Source organism: Schistocerca piceifrons, chromosome 8 (genome assembly GCF_021461385.2).
Source record: "Schistocerca piceifrons isolate TAMUIC-IGC-003096 chromosome 8, iqSchPice1.1, whole genome shotgun sequence".
Classification (NCBI taxonomy): domain Eukaryota; kingdom Metazoa; phylum Arthropoda; class Insecta; order Orthoptera; family Acrididae; genus Schistocerca; species Schistocerca piceifrons.
In genome coordinates, this window is record NC_060145.1 from 49606152 (window position 1) to 49625449 (window position 19298).

Sequence of the window (19298 nt, forward strand, 5' to 3'; positions counted from 1 at the left end):
CACACCCATGCCCGAGGGAGGACTCGAACCTACGCCGGGACCAGCCGCACAGTCCATAACTGCAGAGCCTAAGACCGCACGGCTAATCCCGCGCGGCAGTTTTGGAGCACACAGTTCAGCGTATAGTGTTGGTCATGGTGTTCCGCAGCAGAAAACCTCTTCTTTTTTTCATGTCCACCCAGCAACATCGTCAATTATGATTACAGTGAGCACGGGATCAGCGAAACTGGACCGCCGATCAATGGAATTTTGTCGCCTGGACGGATAAACACAGTTCAGCGTTAAACGAGGCCGGTGGTCGTCTCCAGATGCGCCATCTATCAGACGAACGGCTGCTTGACACATGCAGCTCTTCACAGATGCAGGCCGGTGGGAGCAGTGTTATGTTATGGGGGCATTCACCTGGGCTTCCGTGGGAGCTGCGGTAGTAATCGAAGGCACCATGACACCTGTGGACTGCGTGAACGTTATTGGGGTCTACCTGAAACCACTTATGCTTGACTTCTTACCCAACAGCGATGTCGACTACTCGGAGGATAACTGTCCGTATCATATGTGCTCCACTGGTTGGAGGAGCGTGATAGTGAACTCACATGGATGTCTTGGCCATAAAATTCTGCTTATCTGAATTCGATGAAACCCAATTGGGACGCTATTCGCACCAAACTAACTGACCTTAAATTACGGGAAGTGTGTGACATGTGTCTAGGCATCTGATACCCCAGACCTTTGGAAACCTATCAGTACTTTTCGAATCCATGGCTCACACAATCACTGCTTAATAGCATTCCAGAGTAGGTGGTCACAATGTTTTGGTTCATCAGTGTTCATCTATGTATTAAAGGGGTGGCGACGTCTCTCGTTTGTTTTCTCGTTTCCCTCTCTGTTCAAGATGGAAGTTGGCAGTTCTATTTCCTCACGTCTTCCGCGTCTTATGACTGGTTTTCCTCCGATTGTCTGTCCCCACTAATCGATACCTGTGGTGTAGACAGTCCTTGCGCAGATTTTTTGGGCCGGTAAGTAATCAATGTGGAACAGAATTGTTGGCGTTTGACTGCGGAACAAAGGTTGTGCTCTTCTGTTCTCTGGGGTGTTCGGTATAAAGAGGAGAATTGTGGCTGGTGTGGTGTATGCAGAGAGAGAGAGAGAGAGAGAGAGAGAGAGAGAGAAACAGAGAGAGAGAATGAGAGAGAAAGAGAAAGAAAGAGAAAGAATGAGTGAACGTGGGTGGCAGTTGCGACTTGGGTTCGAACATAAAAACTTTTAATGAAAATTGCATCCTGATGATGATTTATATAGAAGGGCTCTGAACAGCAAGGTCATCAGCGCCCAACTGCTTCCTATATTCTCTCGACACGACCGACGATTAATAAGTAATGCTGTGCAGTGTACAGATGGTAGTGCCATATAGATACAAGGATATGCGTCTGTAGTGAGCCGTTCCACATGATTCGTGCTGGATTGAATCCTGCTTTGATTACGTGTGCCAGAATGTCTTTCCACTGAGCTATCCGTCGTAATCACATGTGAGCTACAATAAATTAGTGATTCATTCATCGAGTTATTCCCAGTATTTTCTTAGTTTTCATGACTGCTTTCTGAGTGCAATCTTCCTTATGCAAGCCAAGTTGTTCATTAAATATGCTCTTCGATTTGATGTGAGATATACCTGATACATATTCGTTCTGCATCTATTCATCCTCTTTTCCATTAAAAATTAAGACCATTTACACTAAAAAAAAGCACGCATCACCACGAAGGAATTAGCCGAATCGGACAGAAACCCTTAGATGTGATGTACAAATACACAAACAAATGATTCCAGTTTCAGGAAAATTGGATGATTTAATCACGAAAAAGAGTTCCACAAATTGAGCATGTCAGCAACACGTTGTTCCACTTCTGTCCTTTATGTAGGCGGTCATTCTGCTCAGTAATTATTGATACATTTGTTGGATGTGCTCATCGAGGCTGGCCGCGGTGGCCGAGTGGTTCTAGGCGCTTGAGTCCGGAACCGCGCGACTGATACGGTCGCAGTTTCGGATCGTGTCTCGGGCATGCATGTGTGTGATGACCTTAGGTTAGTTAGGTTTAAATAGTTCTAAGTTTTAGGGGCCTGATGAACTCAGATGTTAAGTCTCATAGTGCTCAGAGCAATTTTTTGTGCTCATCAGGGATACAGTGCCAAATTCTGTCCAATGAGTTTCAGAACGTCAAATCACGAGCGTGTTGGAGAGCCTTGCCTATAATGCTCCAAACGTCCTCAATTGGAGAGAGATCCGGCTATCTCCTGACCAAGGTAGGGTTCAGCAAGCACGAGGAGGAGCAGCAGAACCTCTCACCAAGTCCGGGCAGGCGTTATCTTGCTGAAATATAACCCACTATGGCTTTCGATGAAGTGCAACTGAGGGTGGCGTAGAATACCGTCGACATACAATTGAGCTGTAACAGTGCCGCGGATGACAGCCAAAGCGCTCCTGTTATGAAATTAAATGGTAAATCTGGTCATCACCGATGGTTGTCGACCCGTATGGCTGGCGGCAGTCTGGCGGGTACCCTACTGCTGTTACGGGCATCTCGAGACACGTCTTAGCTGGTCATCAGCGCTGAGTTCGATGCGGGACTCATCACTGAAGGCAGTTTACTCTGGTCAGTGAGATTCTAGGCCGAATGTGCCTGGCACCACTGCAGACGGGCTTGTCGGTGTACAGAGGTCAATGGCAGTGGGGGCAAGGGGCGCACCTGATCTCGGCTCCCTTTCTGTAAGCAGCCTTTTAGGGGTTGTTGCGGTCACTGAAGCTCTAGTTGCATATGAGCGATGTTAATGACGAACCCAGGGCTCTGGGTGCCTCTCCGACGATTACTCGGTCCTCTCGTTCTGTACTGTAGGTCGACCGCTTCATTCTTCAAGCTGTGCTCAGCTGTGGTTCATCCATTCCTGCCAAAGTCGTATGAGACACCTTCCCGGAATCCATATTAATCTTCTAATAGCGAAGACTCTGTCATGGTTACTAAACGATTGTTGATTATTTTTGTAATATATTTTATAGGCTTAGTTTAGGAAATTGCTACCTCTATGATTTGACCGTTCTTCAAAATTGATATCACTTCTCATATTTCCCTAGAGTTTGAGATTTTACACCTGTGCCAAAATTCATTAAATAAACGTAATAATTAAAAATTGCAATAGGGGCCATCGCATTTTAAAAGTTCCATGTTAATACCATGTGGTTAATATGATTTCCTGTTTTCCACACTTTTTAAAACTACCAGGTCTACAACTTTGCTTCCTCCGATTTTTCTCGACGTTCGGGGCTTTATTGTGAACAACTTGCAAAAAAATTATGATTCATAGTATTGTCCATCGCTGGCCACTAAATTCTCCCATCTTTCGGATAGCACACGGATCCCGTGGCGGAAGAACTGGAAGTCTTTTGTGGGGATCCATGAATCGATTCAATTTTGCACTTGTTCATATGACAGGAAGCGCTGATCAGTCAGACTGCACGCCACTGATCGAAAAAGGTGGTAGTCAGAGAGAGCAACGTATGGAGAATACGGCGGGAGGGATAGGACTTCTCATTTCAACGTTTCCATGTATATTTTGACGGGTTTTGTGACATGGGGTCGAGCACTGACCTGCTGCAAAACTACCTTTACGTGTCTGTCGCTGTATTGTGGCCGTTTTTGTTTCAGTGATGGGCTCGAACGTATCATTTGTTTTCGATAATGATGTCCTGTGACTGTCTTCGTCTGTTTCAGTAGCTAAGAAAACGTTCTGTCTTCCACCGCCACATAAAAATCACAGTTCTTGAGGCGTTGGAAACATTCTCTGCACATTCTTCCACTAATAGTTCTGTCAACATTGGTCTTACCCAGCATTTTAAGAGCCACAGCCGAAGATTTCTTCATGTTAAAGCAGAAAATTAAAACTTCCCACAAACGGCGAGAAATGGGTACGTAAGTTGACGTACTTAATCGAGAATAGCCTTATCGTGCAATCACAAATCGACTAATATTTTTATGGCATTATGTTTACAGATGCCTAAGCTTATTGTATTACAACTATGACCAACCATCCGAACCCCACTTGCCGCTACTGCCGTCTATTGCAAAACGTTGTAAGCAAAGTTGTAGACCTAATACTTGCAGTTCTTCTATTGTGATTGAATCAACCATGATATGATGTTATCACTTCTCGTCCTTCAAATCTGGATTTCACTATGGAGACTGAAACGGAGGTTAAATTACCTTTCCTTGAGGTCTTGGTCAAGAGAAGGGCCGACGGCACCCTAGGTCATGGGGTGTATCGGAAGACAAAGCACACTGATCTGTATTTGCACGCAGACAGCTGCCACCACCCTTCACATAGGAATGGGGTACTTAAAACTCTAGTACATAGGGCGCGCACTATCTCTGACGCAGAGAGTCTACCCCAGGAATTGGAACATCTGAGAACTGTATTTCGGAAAAAAATGGGTACTCAGAGTGGCAGATTCAACGTGCTCTCCGCCCAACCACTAGAGCACAACCTGTGGAGATGGATGAAATCACGAGGGAGGAGGTAGGCACTGCGTTTATTCCATATGCAGGCGCATTTTGAAGAAACACCGGTCGGAACTGTGTTTTGTCCCCCAAATAAAACTCGTGCGCTGGTGGTGAGCGCCAAAGATGACCTCGGTTTGAGGAAGGCCGGCGTGTACCAGATTCCGTGTCAATGGGGCAAGTGGTATATTGGTCACACGATGCGTACCGTCGAGGATCGATGCCGTGAACACCAGAGCAAGTCGGCGGTCGCTGAACATTGTTTGTCGGAAAATCACGCTATGGCGTATGAACGCACGAGGATTCTGGTACAGACGTCGAGATACTGGGACAGCGTTGTTAGAGAGGCCATCGAAATTCGCACCAATGACGACCTCATAAACCGTGACTGTGGCTATAATCTTAGCAAGGCTTGGGAACCAGCGATTGGGTTAATCAAGAGTAAATCGAGCAAACGTATAGTTGCGACGACCACGGCGGACAGAGCCATCACACCGACGCCATCTCAGACACCGTCGCAATCTGTTCAACCGCGCGACCGTGGCGCGGGGCGATGACGGCGGAGGGAGTGTGCCGCGGGCGGAGGGTATTTACTTCGGCCGCCGCCGCGGCCGAAGCCAGTTCCCTCTGAGCAGCCATAGCGTACGGATCTCCGTACCGGCACGTTCACAGCAGCTCAGTCCGTCAGTTCACCTGATGGCGACATGTATGATCGCCGAAATATTGTGCCCGTTGGACACTGTAGACCGGCAGTACACCCGTGGATATTTTGATTATCAAATACGCCGCGAGAAACTCAAGAATCACAATATTCATACTGGTACCGACGGACAATCCAAAAGTGTAAACTTCGGCAGGCGGTTGAACAATCTGTGACGCTGCAGCGTAATTTCACCGCTCACTACGGAAGACCTGTAGTTGGGGTCAAAGGAGCCGGGTGGAGTAATCGGCGAGCCGCTCGACATTTGAGTAAGAGCGATGCCGCTATTCGACGACTTTGGCAGGAATGGATGAACCATAGCTGAGAGCAGCTTCAAGAAGGAAGCGGTCGACTTACAGTACAGATCGAGGGGACCGAGTAATCGTCTTAGAGGCACCCAGAGCCCTGGGTTCATCATTAACATCACTCCGGTGCAACTACTGCTTCAGTGACCGCAACAACCACTAAAAGGCGGCTTACAGAAAGGGGACCGAGATCAGGGGCGCCCCTTGCGCCGACTACCATTGACCTCTGTACAGCAACAAGCCCGTCTGCGGTGGTAACAGGCACATTCGGCCTAGAATCTCACTGACCAGAGTAAAGTGCCCTCAGTGATGAGTTGCGCTTCGAACTCAGCCCCGATGGCCAGCAAAGAGATGTCTGGAGACGCTCCGGACAGCATGAACAACACACAAGCCGGTTACAATTGTGGTTACAATTTTTGGCGCTGACTATATTAAACCTTGTTTCGCAAGTCAAAGCAAAATTAGCGACCATTATTAGCGGAAGTTAATGATCACAACAATGGAAAGGCTGGGTCGGGATTACGCAGAGAAAGTACACAGTACGTCTTGCCGACAATGGTGTATGACACGCGGAGGAGTCGTGTGCGTCACATGTTGTATGGATGACTGCGAGGACGGTCACCAGTAGTTCTTCTTTGACCACATGGATGAAAAGAACATTAAAACTGAAGTGGAAGCGAAAGTTTCTCCTTCACAAACAGAAAAGTAAATGCACGATTCACTTTCAAACCCTTCTTCCAATTCCATTTAGACACTGGGAGCTGCAGCTCTCGTCACTGTAGTCGTGGTTTCTCTGAACATGCTATTATCCAAGTTGGTGACTGGTTCAGGCTTAGTGCCCGCGTCGGAGAACACGCTCCGACTAGCTTGTGTAGCAAGAGAGAGAGAGGGAGAGACAAAGAGAGAGAGAGAGAGAGAGAGAGAGAGACTCTGCTTTGCTGTAGACAGAAGCGGGCGGCCGGCTTCTTTATCTGGTAATACCGGGCGCCGGCGGCGCTTCCCACCCTCCGCCACGCGCCTCGGGGATTAATGCTGGCCGTAAGGCGCCCGGATTACCTCTCCCTGCAATGAATTCCTCAGCCCCAGCCGGCAGTGGCTCGCTCTCAAACGACCCCAGATTCTACTTCCCTCTGCCCAATGCGTACAGTATATGTCCTTCAAGAGAATTTCCGTCCTCTGGATGCGTGTTACCCTACTCTTGACAGGACGGGCGTCACCGCACACAGGAAGAGAGCTGTCAGTATACTTTGCTGCCCTGTTTTCCGTACGACTGGAGTGATCTCAGACGCTTCGCATACAGTGGGTCTAGAACATGTTACGAGAAGAAAGCTAAAGGATATACAAATAACTTTGCCAGGGAAAGTATCTACAATTTTCCCGAAGAGTTATACATGCGCAGAAATTACTGTCTTAAGTCAAGGGACCAATACAGATTCGATCAGGAAACCATGTTTACATACTGGTACTGGGCCTAGTTTCTGAACCTTTTTATCTACGAGGGTACTGGGCAACTATAATGAAAATGTAGCTACTGACAGAGGTTCAGTGCGGGCTGTAATAATCATGTGGCAGCGAAATGGTAACGCGTTATTGTAGAACAGATTTACGCTAGGAAAAAGTTAGTTACAATTTTCGCCACGATTTGAAAATCCGCAGCTGTACACAGTTTGTATGACGGTATAACGCCCACGCTGTCACTTGACAAAATGGCAAAATCATTAACATGGCTCCGAAACATTGTAAATCTGAAGAGACTGAAAAACCAGACAACCAGATGCCGATTAGGATTTACTAGCCCTCGAAATAGGTTTCGATGTTTGTGAAAACATCTTCAGAAGCAGTGGGACTTCTTATATCAAATGATTGGTGCATTAGATCTGATGAAGCCGAGCGGCTCTTATCACATACAAAATTGACAAAATGAGAATTACTCCAAGCCATGGCTTTGGATAGCGGTTAGATTACTTACCTCGTTCTTCAGAATGAGTACTCACTAGTAAATGCCCACAGGTGGAGGCTCTTACCAACATAAAATTCTAATAGATGTCGCAGAATAAAATTTTTGCATTAGTGACGTGTACATTAAACCAGAGATTAAGGCCAACTGTTCAGATCTACAGCGCTGCATTCACAGAGTGTCACCGACATAAAGGTCTGAGGTCCGATATCATTAACTTGTTCAACGAAGATAATAATTAAAAATGGTTCAAATGTCTCTGAGCACTATGGGACTTAACTTCTGAGGTCATCAGCCCCTAGAACCTAGAACTACTTAAACCTAACTAACCTAAGGACATCACACACATCCATGCCCGAGGCAGGATTCGAACCTGCGACCGCAGCGGTAGTGCGGTTCCAGACTGTAGCGCCTAGAACCGCTCGGCCACTCCGGCCGGCGATAATAATTAAATTTGGAAACACGGGTGAGCTTGGTGTGGTCCCTATAAGAGGAAGCTACTGAGAAGATTGCTGGTGCTGTAACTGGCCATGCAAAACGTGTCCTGGGCAGTGCAAGTGCTCGCGCAGAATTGTCCGTCCCATAGTCAACAGTACGGAAAATTCTGCGGTGTATTTGTACTGGTGAATATGCGAGATCCAGACGGCGTAGCAACTGGAATCGCATGATCCGCAGCAATGTTCTGAATGTTCTCTCCGGTTTCTGACACGGGTCGACGTTGACAACATGTGGCCGGGTAATATTCTGTGGAGTGAAGAGGCACATTCTACCATACAGGGTGCAGTGAATACACAGAACTGGCGCATCTGGGGTGCCGTTAAACCCCTTGTTGTGCAAGAAGAGCCGTTGCAACCGCCGTATATGATAGTGTGGTGTGGATTCAGAGGCACCTTCATTCTCGGTCCGTTTTCCATTGAAGAGAATACTTCCAGGGGACCTGTCACGTGTACCGCGACCTTCTTCTGCAGCATGGGATTCCTCCTTTTGGAGAGCTCAAAGGTGTCGAAACCACTACTTTCATGCGAAATAGGGCAACACCTCATGTCGCTCGCATAGTGAAAGCTCTGCTTAATGCAGCCTTCCACGGATGTCTTATCTGCAGAGATGTTTCAGATGCATCGCCTGGTCTGATTCAAAATGGTTCTGAGCACTATGCGGATTAACACCTGAGGTCATCAGTCCCCTAGAACCTAGAACTACTTAAACCTAACTAACCTAAGGACATCACACACATCATGCCCGAGGCAGGATTCGAACCTCCGGCCGTAGCGGTCGGACGGTTCCAGACTGAAGTGCCTAGAAGCGCTCGGCCACACAGGCCGGCTGGTCTGATTCAATGCCATTTTTGGCTCTGGGGAGATCTAAGAGAACGCGTTTACCAGGGCCGCGTTCGGTCTCCACCTGATTTACAGGCCAATATTCAGGAACACGTTGCTCAGACTCCACCGGAAATGCTGCGAGAAACACTTGATGACGTTGTTTTACGGATGCAGCACCTCGTCGACGTCTCCGGTGATAATATTTAACAAACTGTATGAACGGTGGTTAATAATAAAATATATCCTTTCTTTCAGGAGTGCTAGTTCTGCAAGGTTCGCAGGAGAGCTTCTGTAAAGTTTGGAAGGTAGGAGACGATATACTGGCAGAAGTAAAGCTGTGAGTACCGGGCGTGAGTCGTGCTTCCGTAGCTCAGATGGTAGAGCACTTGCCCGCGAAAGGCAAAGGTCCCGAGTTCGAGTCTCGGTCGGGCACACAGTTTTAATCTGCCAGGAAGTTTAATAATAAAATAAACATCGTGGCTTTCTCGCTTGCTTGACCTTTTGTACCCACATTCTGTTCCCAGTTTAGTACGTATGTAAACGTTTTTGTAAGTCTTTCTTTCATTTCCACAGGCAGATTAGCACCTGGTGGTCAAAATTAGGGCTACTTTTTTTTTACCACTCGCGGATTAAAATATCTACCACGTTTCACTTCCGTAAGGTAATTACAGCCCATACTGGACATCTGTCAGTAGCTTCGCTTTAATTGCAACCACCCGGATTGTTAGCAAGGTATTGATAAAACGATGTACCGATTGTTTTTCCTTCGCTGGAATTTACAGTCATATACATCATTTTGGAAATTTCGTAGATACCTTTGATCTTGGCCTGCTCGATCACATGACATACTGACTTCACATAATCCGCTATTGTAATTTCGTCAAAGCTTATTTTCAAATGGCACATAGCGAAGTTTCGAAAACTATGTATGCATACTTCAAGTACGTAATGTCATGTAGGGCAAACTGTTGTGCCTTGCCGATAGTGTACCTAGGAATACTTTATGTTTTTTGCAGATTGTAGAATCACAGGAAGGAATGCATAGTAGAGACCGCCTTAAGTAGTTTTCTGCACTTTCTAGTGTTTATGTTGCTATGAGACGTAAGGGAATGTTGCGTGCAGCATTTGTACACGGATGGAAGAAAATCACATCACCAAAAAGGAATCTGCGACATAAACGAAAGTTGGCAGGCTTGTTTCCATATCTGAAAGATGATGTCTATTCACATTTAGTGCTAGTCACATATGAGTGGCGCTAGGAGCTCCATTTCGTGGATACAAATCAGGTTTGCCTTAAATACACGCTTCAACGTTCGCGAACATTACATGTCTTTCTTTGAGAGTGGACGTGGTGAGTTGATGTTAGTCAACATTGCCTCTAAGGCGACAAAAATGCCGTTGTCAACACATCGCTAAGTTTCAGCGAGGTCGTATAACAGGGCTAAGAGAAGTTGCATAGTCTTTTGCGATACTGCAAAAAAGATTTGGCAGGGATGGAGCCATTTTATACGACTGCTGGCAGAGGTAGTCACGAGAACGTACGGTTGCAAGAAGACCGGGCTCCAGGCAGCCACGTGGCACTGCTAAGAGGGAAGACAGTCGTGTTAGGCGTACGGCTCTGTCGCATCGTAGTGAATCTGCAGAAGCAATTTGAGAAGCAGTTGGCACCACAGTGACACGACAAACCGTTGCTAATCGTTTACTTCATCGACAGCTCCGAGACAGACTCCCTCTAGTGTGCATTGCTTGACCCCAAACCACCTCCATTTGCGACTTCACAGGTATGAATCGAGAGCTTGTTGGAGGGCAGGTCGGAGGTCTATTGTGTCTTGTAATGAAAGCAGGTTCTGCCTTGATGCCAGTAATGTCCGTTTGTTGATTAGAGGGTGCCAAGGTGAGGGCCTGCAAGCAACATGTCTGCATTTTATATACGTAGCACCTACACTTGGAATTATGGTCTGGGGTGCAATTTCATATGACAGTAGGAGCACTCTCGTGGTTATCCCCCTTGCCCTGCCATCCAACCTGCACTTCAGTCTGGTGATTCAACCTTTTGTGCAGCCTTTCATGAACAGTGTCCCAGGTGGTATTTTCCAACAGAATACCGCTCGCCCACATACTGATTTTGTAACCCAACATGCTCTGCGAAGTGTCGACACGTTATCTTGCCCTGCTCAATCACAAAATCTGTCTCCAGGCGAGCACATATGGGACTCCGGATGAGAACTTTAGCGTCATCCACAAACATCGTCATACGTTCCTGTACTGACCGATCGAGCTCTACAGGCATGGAAGTCCATCCTACTAACTCATATCCGGCACCTGTACAATGCACTGCATGGACGTCTGCATGCTTGCATTCAACGTTCTGGTGTTTTCGCCGGCTCCTAATGTACGAGCTTTCCACTTTTGCAGTGGCTTATCTCACACTTAAACTGACCTGTGATCTTGCAATCTTTTAAATGTGTCTCCTACACAAATATATTACAAAAATTTCATTACTCTATATTAACTTATTTTGGTGTTGCGATTTTTTCTGTCAGCGTTCGTATTTTGGGTTCTACTCATTTAAGTGCTGCACAACGTTTTAATGTATTCATGCATCAGAAATATATTAATTCTTCATTTACAGAGTGTCACGTTGAGTAGAATTCTGCATATTCTTGTAACTACTTATCCAGTATAGCGTGTGGACGATTGAGCACCACTTCGACAGTCGTTCACCGTCTTATACATTGAAACGTAATAAAGTCTTCTACCACAGAAGATATTATATTTGAAAAAGAACTGGGGTTCTTTAACGTCTAAACAATTTTACCAGCCTTTACAATGGAAATGTGTGTTGGTATGTAACACCTTCAATTTCGAAAAGAAATATCTTCTAATACATCTACTTTTATTTTGCCGATGCATCTGCTTCCTTCATCTTCACTTATTTTGTTGTTGGCCTGTAGTAGAGTAATAATGTAGCAGATAGCCTAATAAATACGATATTGGCAGGAATTTCTTGACTACAACATTTTTAAATTTACGTTTACTGTTTGTCCCTAGTTATAAAACCACGTATCACTGCGGATCAATTTTTCTCATGGACAGAAATCTTATTTTCCCTGAATACTCTTTTGCAGTTTCAGAAAACGTAGGCAGCGCAACGTGAAGCAAATGTGATTCATGCTAGCTTACAGTGGGGGATTTTACGAATAAATAATTTTAACCCTCCAATGGGTCAATGACTGTTTATAAAAGCGATGTATCTTCCTACTAAATTAGGTACGTTCTGAAAAAATATTCGAGATGCAACGCCGTGTTTATGCAGCAGTTTTTAGCTCTGCTTCTTGTAAACATTAGTCAGGGCGGACTCAACTTGGCTATATAGATAGACGACTTTTGTGCGAAACCGTTCATTGCAAACACTGAGCCGGCCGCGGTGGCCGAGCGGTTCTAGGCTCTACAGTCTGGAACCGCGCGACCGCTACGGTCCTGCTTCGGGCACGGATGTGTGTGATGTCCTTAGGTTAGTTATGTTTAAGTAGTTCTAAGTTCTAGGGGACTGCTGACCTCAGAAGTTAAGTCCGGTAGTGCTTAGAGCCATTTTGCAAACACTGAGAACTACTACGTGACTGCACTTCTCCTTTTGCCGGCTTAAGTATCTGATGGCCTGTTTCTTTCAAAATATGGGTTCCTTCAACTTTGCCTCTCATGTTACTGGGAGAAAGTTAACCAACCCTGCTCCGAGATATTTTGGTGTGACACTGACACAAGCTTGAATATAACGGCTAATTGTCCTTGAAAGGCCACCCAGTTCGGCAACAAACTCGATGCCACCTGTCCATCCTTGACGAGCACTCTAAAATTGTACATTAACTGGGACAATCTGTGATGACGTCCAAGCCGTCTGTGTGGAACCTACACTGTTGCTCTGGCACCAGCTAGTGGGAGTGGGGAATCAGAGGGGTGTTAGAGGTTAGCCTGCCTGTAGATGACTAGGGCTCCATCACTGGATGCTTCTCTACAGGAAAATTTTCAAAGTGCACAACAAAGGTGAACTTATGACAGCCACATAGTTGGCGAACAGGTGCTCTTTTTGAGAGGACCTTCGCCATTTTATTCACGCAAGTGTCCATGGTATCTGCCCCTGCCTCACCCCTGTCCCCTCAGCCCAATGATGAAACTACAGGAGCGTCCGCAACAGGGGGGATGAAAGATTACAACCACCCTTTGCTGATTCGGGTAACGTATAGACTTCGCCGAATGGTTTTCACTGGGTACAGTCACTTCCATTGGGTTGCAGGCCCACAATGTCCTTGTACTTATATAGGGATTGAATCCTCTTGGGGTGTCAGCAATGGCAAACGTTGCCAAGAACGTCGCCGCGTTGCTCACACAATGCGAACTGTCGTTTCCGATAACGGGATGAGTAGCAATCAACGTCCCAAGGAAAGGGGTAGTTTCGTTGACACACTATAGGCCACCCCTTAAGGGCATCTGGTGTCTATTCTGTGCGGTTGTGTATCCCAAATATTTTCCTCGGTCGCCCATAAAAAACCGCTTGATTTCGACGCTCGACGTTCTGACTGTACAGTGTAGTATACCAGGTTTTTTCACTGTATTAGTATATATATTGACACCCCCCACCCGCCCCCCCAATAAACCATGGACCTTGACGTTGGTGGGGAGGACTGAGACTGCAGGAAAAGAAAGAGAGGGAAAAGTAGTAGGCGAGTATGGACGGGGGGGGGGGGGGGGTAAGGAATGAAAGGGGATGCCACCTAGTAGAATTTTGCACAGAGCATAACTTAATCATAGCTAGCACTTAGTTTAAGAATCATGAAAGACGGTTATACAACCGATGGTAGAGGTCTGGGGAGACTGGGTGGTTTCAGATAGATTATATAATGGTAAGTCGGAGATTTAGGAGCCAAGCTTTAATTTGCAAGACATTTCAAGGGACAGATGTGGACTCTGACCAAAATTTATTGCTTATCAACTGTAGACTGAAACTGAGGAAACCGCAAAAAGGTAGGCATTTATGGAGATGGGACGTGAAGAAACTGGAAGAACCAGAGGTTACAGAGAGTTTCAGAGGGAGTATTAGGGAACTATTGACAAGAACAGGAGAAAGAAAGGAGGTAGAAGAAGAATGGGTAGCTTTGAGACATGAATTAGTGAAGGCAGCAGAGGATCAAGTAGGTAAAAAGAAGAGAGTTAGTAAAAACCCTTCGTTACTAGAAGAGGTATTGAATTTAATTGATGAAAGGAGAAAATATAAAAATGCAATAAATGAAGCAGGCGAAAAGGAATACAAACATCTCAAGCATGAGATCGATTGGAAGTGCAAAATGGCTAAGCAGGGATGGCTAGAGGACAAATGCAAGGATGTAGAAGCATATATCACAAGGGGTAAGACAGATACTGCCTACAGGAAAATTAAAGAGATCTTTGGGGAAAAGAGAAACGCCTGTATGAACATCAAGAGCTCGGATGGAAAATCCGGCCTGAGCAAAGAAGGGAAAAAAGAAAAGTGAAAGGAATATCTGAAGGGTCTATCCAGTGGCGATGTACTTGAGGGAAATATTATGGAAATGGAAGAGGACGTAGGTGAAGAAATAGGAGAAATGATGCTCAATGAAGAATTTGACAGATCAGTGAAAGACTTAAGTCGAAACAAGGCCCCGGAAGTAGACAACATTCCATTAGAACTACGGATAGCTTTGTTAGAGCCAGTTTTGACAAAACTCTTCCATCTGGTGAGACAGGCGAAATACCCTCACACTTCAAGAAGAGTGTAATAATTCTGATCCAAAGAAAGCAGGTGTTGACAGGTGTGAAAATTACCGAACTGTCAGTTTAATAAGTCACGCTTCCAAAATACTAAGACGAATTCTTTACAGACGAATGGAAAAACTGGTACAAGCTGACCCCGATGTAGGTCAGTTTGGATTCCGTAGAAATGTGGAACACGCGAGGCAATACTGACACTACGACTTATCTTAGAAGATAGTTTAAGGAAAGGCAAACCTACGTTTCTAGCATTTGTAGACTTAGATAAATGTTTTGACGATGTTGACTGGAATACTCTCTTTGAGATCGTGAAGGTAGCAGGGGTAAAATACAGGGAGCGAAAGGCTACTTACAATTTGTACAGAAACCATAGGGCAGTTATAAGAGTCGAGGGGCACGAAAAGGAAGCAGTGGTTGGGTAGGGAGTGAGACAGGATTGTAGCCTATCCCCTATGTAATGCATTCTGTGTATTGAGCATGCATAAAGGAAACAAAAGAAAAATTTGGAGTAGGAGTCCATGGTGAAGAAGTAAAAATTGTGAGATTTGCCAAAGACATTGTAATTCTGTCAGAGACAGCAAAGCACCTGGAAGAGCAGTTGAACGTAATGTACTGTGTCTTGAAAGGAGAGTACAAGATGAACATCAACAAAAGCAAAATGAGGGTAATGGAATGTAGACGAATTAAATCGGTAGATGTTGAGGGGATTAGACTATGAATTGAGACGCTCAAAGTAGTAGATAAGTTTTGTTATTTGGGGAGCAAAATAGCTGATAATGGTCGGAGTAGAGACGATATAAAATGTAGACTGGCAATGGCAAGGAAGGGATTTCTGGAGAAGGGAAATTTGTTAACATCGAATATAGATTTAAATTTCAGGAAGACTTTTCTGAAAGTATTTGTATGAAGTGTAGCTACGTATGGAAACGAAACATGGACGATTAACAGTCTACGCCATAAGAGAATAGAACCTTTCGGAATGTAGTGCTACAGAAGAATGCCGAAGATTAGATGGGTAGTTCACGTAACTAATGAGGAGGTACTGAATAGAATTGGGGAGAGGAGAAATTTGTGGCAAAACTTGACAACAAGAAGGGATCGGTTGGTAGGACACATTCTCAGGCATCAAGGGTTCACCAATTTAGTACTGGAGGGAAACGTGGAGGGTAAAAATCTTAGAGCGCGACCAAGAGATGAATACGCCAAGCAGATTCAGAAGTATGTAAGTTGCAGTAGTTATTCGGAGATGGGGAGGCTTCCACAGGATAGGGTAGCATAAAGAGCTGCATCAAACCTGTCTCTGGTCTGAAGACCACAACAACAACAACATATATGGACAAAGACTTCAGTTACAGTAATAAATTACATACTTTTATGCATCGACGTAGAGGGGGCGAGAGAAAGAAATTGTTCGTGTTGATTAATAGATTATCTCTTTATCATTTATTTATGAGAGGTAGATGTAGTCAGTTACAAAAATTTTTTTAACGGCTGCTATAGAGTTAATGTTGAGCTTTTTCTCCACACATCTGTATTCACCACAATGATGTACTGGTGTCGAGTACTGTACGTTGATTTAAAAGTAATATGAACATTAAGTCAGTAGCATGAAGCAGTTAAGACACAAAGCGAATCCATTTATATAGTAAATGAGAGAAGGACACACAGCTGGTACGCCAGAGTGTAGAGAAAAAAATATCCATTAAGAAATATATGAAGGATAAATATAATGACCGCGCCTTAGGTAAGTAACGTAGAGCGTTACTAACAACCCAAGAATAGTTTCAGACATGACTGTGGAACAGAGGGGAACTGAAGATCCATTCAGGACCAACCAAGCGAAACTATTCCTGGCTGCCCGCCCGACTAGCGGCGCTGGCTAACGCTCTGCTTCCCCGACACGAATCCGACCTGCGGATTAGTTTCGAGGTCTGGTGTACCGGCCAGCCTGTGGATGGTTTTTAAGGCGGTCTTCCATCTACATCTGCGAACGTGGCCTGGTTCCCCACATTCCGCCTCAGCTACACTGTGTCGACGTTTGTTGCGCATTCACCGTTTCCACGTTCGCATATACCATAATTATCGTGCCACGCAAACGTTAGGGGCTAAAGTCGTCTGGTATGAGACTTTCCTGGAGGGGAGGGAGGGGGGGGGGAGTTGTCCACTGGAGGCCGAAACCGCTCAATAAGCCTGCGTTCGATATGGGGCGGCGGTGGTGTGGGTGGACTGCTGTTCCCTGTTGTGGGGTTGTGAACCACTGAGGGCTTTTGCGGAACGAAGCCTCACTGTCGTTTCTAGTTACATACATACATACATACGAGGTGCGGCTAGAAAAAAACCGGACTGATGCTGGAAAAAACATTTATTTACAATTATTTACAATTTCATGTTATCTCCTTCAATGTACTCTCCTCCTCGGTCTCTACACCGCTCCATACGAATTTTCCACTGTTCATAGCAATGCTGCAGATCATTTTCGGTAAGTCCATACATTACTTCCGTCGCTTTTTCTTTTACTGCTTCAACAGTCTCAAATCTAGTTCCTTTCAAAGCTGACTTGACTTTAGGGAAAAGGAAAAAGTCACAGGGGGCCAAATCAGGTGAGTAGGGTGGATGATCTAAGATGGGAATGTTGTGTTTTGCCAAAAACGTCTTCACTGACAACGCACTGTGAGCTGGGGCATTGTTTTGGTGAAGGATCCATGACTTTTTTCTCCACAAATCGTTCCTTTTTCTCCGTACTCGCTCACGTAGGGTAGCCAGGACGCTAATGTAGTAATGCTGATTCACTGTTTGTCCCTCTGGTACCCAATCAATGTGCACAGTCCCTTTGATGTCAAAAAAAAAAATCATCATTGCCTTGAATTTCGATTTTGACATTCGTGCTTTTTTTGTCGTGGAGAACCAGGAGTTTTCCAATGCATCGATTGGCGTTTAGTTTCGGGATCGCAAGTAAAAAACCACGATTCATCGCAGGTAATAACATTTTGTAAGAAGGTGGGATCACTTTCAATGTTTTCCAGGATGTCAGAACAAATCATTCTTCGGCGTTCCTTCTGTTCAATTATGAGACACTTTGGAACCATTTTCGAACACACATTTTTGAAACTTTCATGCAGAATCTGCCTAACACTTTCCTTGTCAACTCCTGTTAACTCAGACACTGTACTGATTGTTAAACGGCGATCTTGTCGAACAAGTTTACCGATTTTTTCAATGTTTGCATCAGTTTTTGCTTACAATGGTCTGCCAGTGCGAGTGTCATCACTGGTGTCTTCGCGGCCATCTTTAAATCGTTTAAACCACTCAAACACTTGTGTTCGCGATAAACAATCATCGCCGTACACTTGTTGTAACATTACAAACGTTTCACTTGCAGATTTTCCTAGTTTGAAACAAAATTTGATGTTAACACGCTGTTCTTTCTGTACACTCAACATTTTCCGACGCACAGACAAAACGTCAACTACTTAAAACAGACGCCACGGGCAGACTGAGTGGAGGAGGCAGATGAAACTCGAGCAGTAGGCGGAGCGAGAGTCACGTGACAGTCCACTCGACTTTCAGCCTTATTGCATTCGTTTTTTTGTTTCGCCAGTACTAGTCCGGTTTTTTTATAGCCACACCTCGTATACCATAATTATCGTGTCACGCAAACGTTAGGGGCTAAACTCGTCTGGTATGAGACTTTCCCGGAGGGGTGGGAGGGGGGGGGGGAGTTGTCCACTGGAGGCCGAAACCGCTCCATACGCCTGCGTTCGATATGGGGCGGCGGTGGTGTGGGTGGACTGCTGTGGCCTGTTGTGGGGATGTGAACCACTGAGGGCTTTTGCGGAACGAAGCCTCACTGTCGTTTCTAGTTACATACATACATATATTCCTGGGTACTACAGTATGCTTCTACAGCTCTACTGCTCGTATTTCTAACTTTTTTCAGTGCTTTAGGCACATTCTTCGGTCCATAGGAATCACAACTAGTGGAAATCACTTTGACACTTAACGTATGTAATGTCAGGTTACCAGAGATTAATTTGGTTTGCTACAATTACCTAAGAAGAACTGCAGAAAAGTTGTCGATTTAACAACATAGGTATGTTGGAACATAGTGCCCAGTAACTTAAGTGCCAATGTGGTCTACAGAACACAGCAATCAGTTGAGAGAAGGAAACAGAAAACGTTAAAAGCGTTAAATTAAAGACCAATAACACTTCTGACAGTAAAAAACTTTCATCTGGAGATTGATTATTCGAGCGCAGTGAATGTGTATTGTTTATCGTCAGAAGTTTCATGTTACATCCTTTCAGCAAAGAGTTTTCATGTGGCTTTGTGCCTCGTTCGCCATCACCCCCTTAATTTAATAAGACGTCCAGCTGCGGCATTACCTATTCAATATGTTCAGTGAGACTTTTACGACTTTAGATTAAACAGTAGGCTACTTCCTGTAATAAGTAGCAATATGACTGACTTGCCCCATTGAGGACGGCAAGGGCGTATTTCGACTTAAACTACCATTCCTCGTAAAACAAAGATACTCAAACTGGCAGCTGAGTTAATAGTTGCTCTTGAATATACCACACACTCACAAACACGCACACGCAAACACACGGAAAGGATCTATTTGATACGTATTTACTAGATAAAGTGATAGGATATTTAGATAAAAGTTGATGTTTCACCAAGATGAGCTTTAA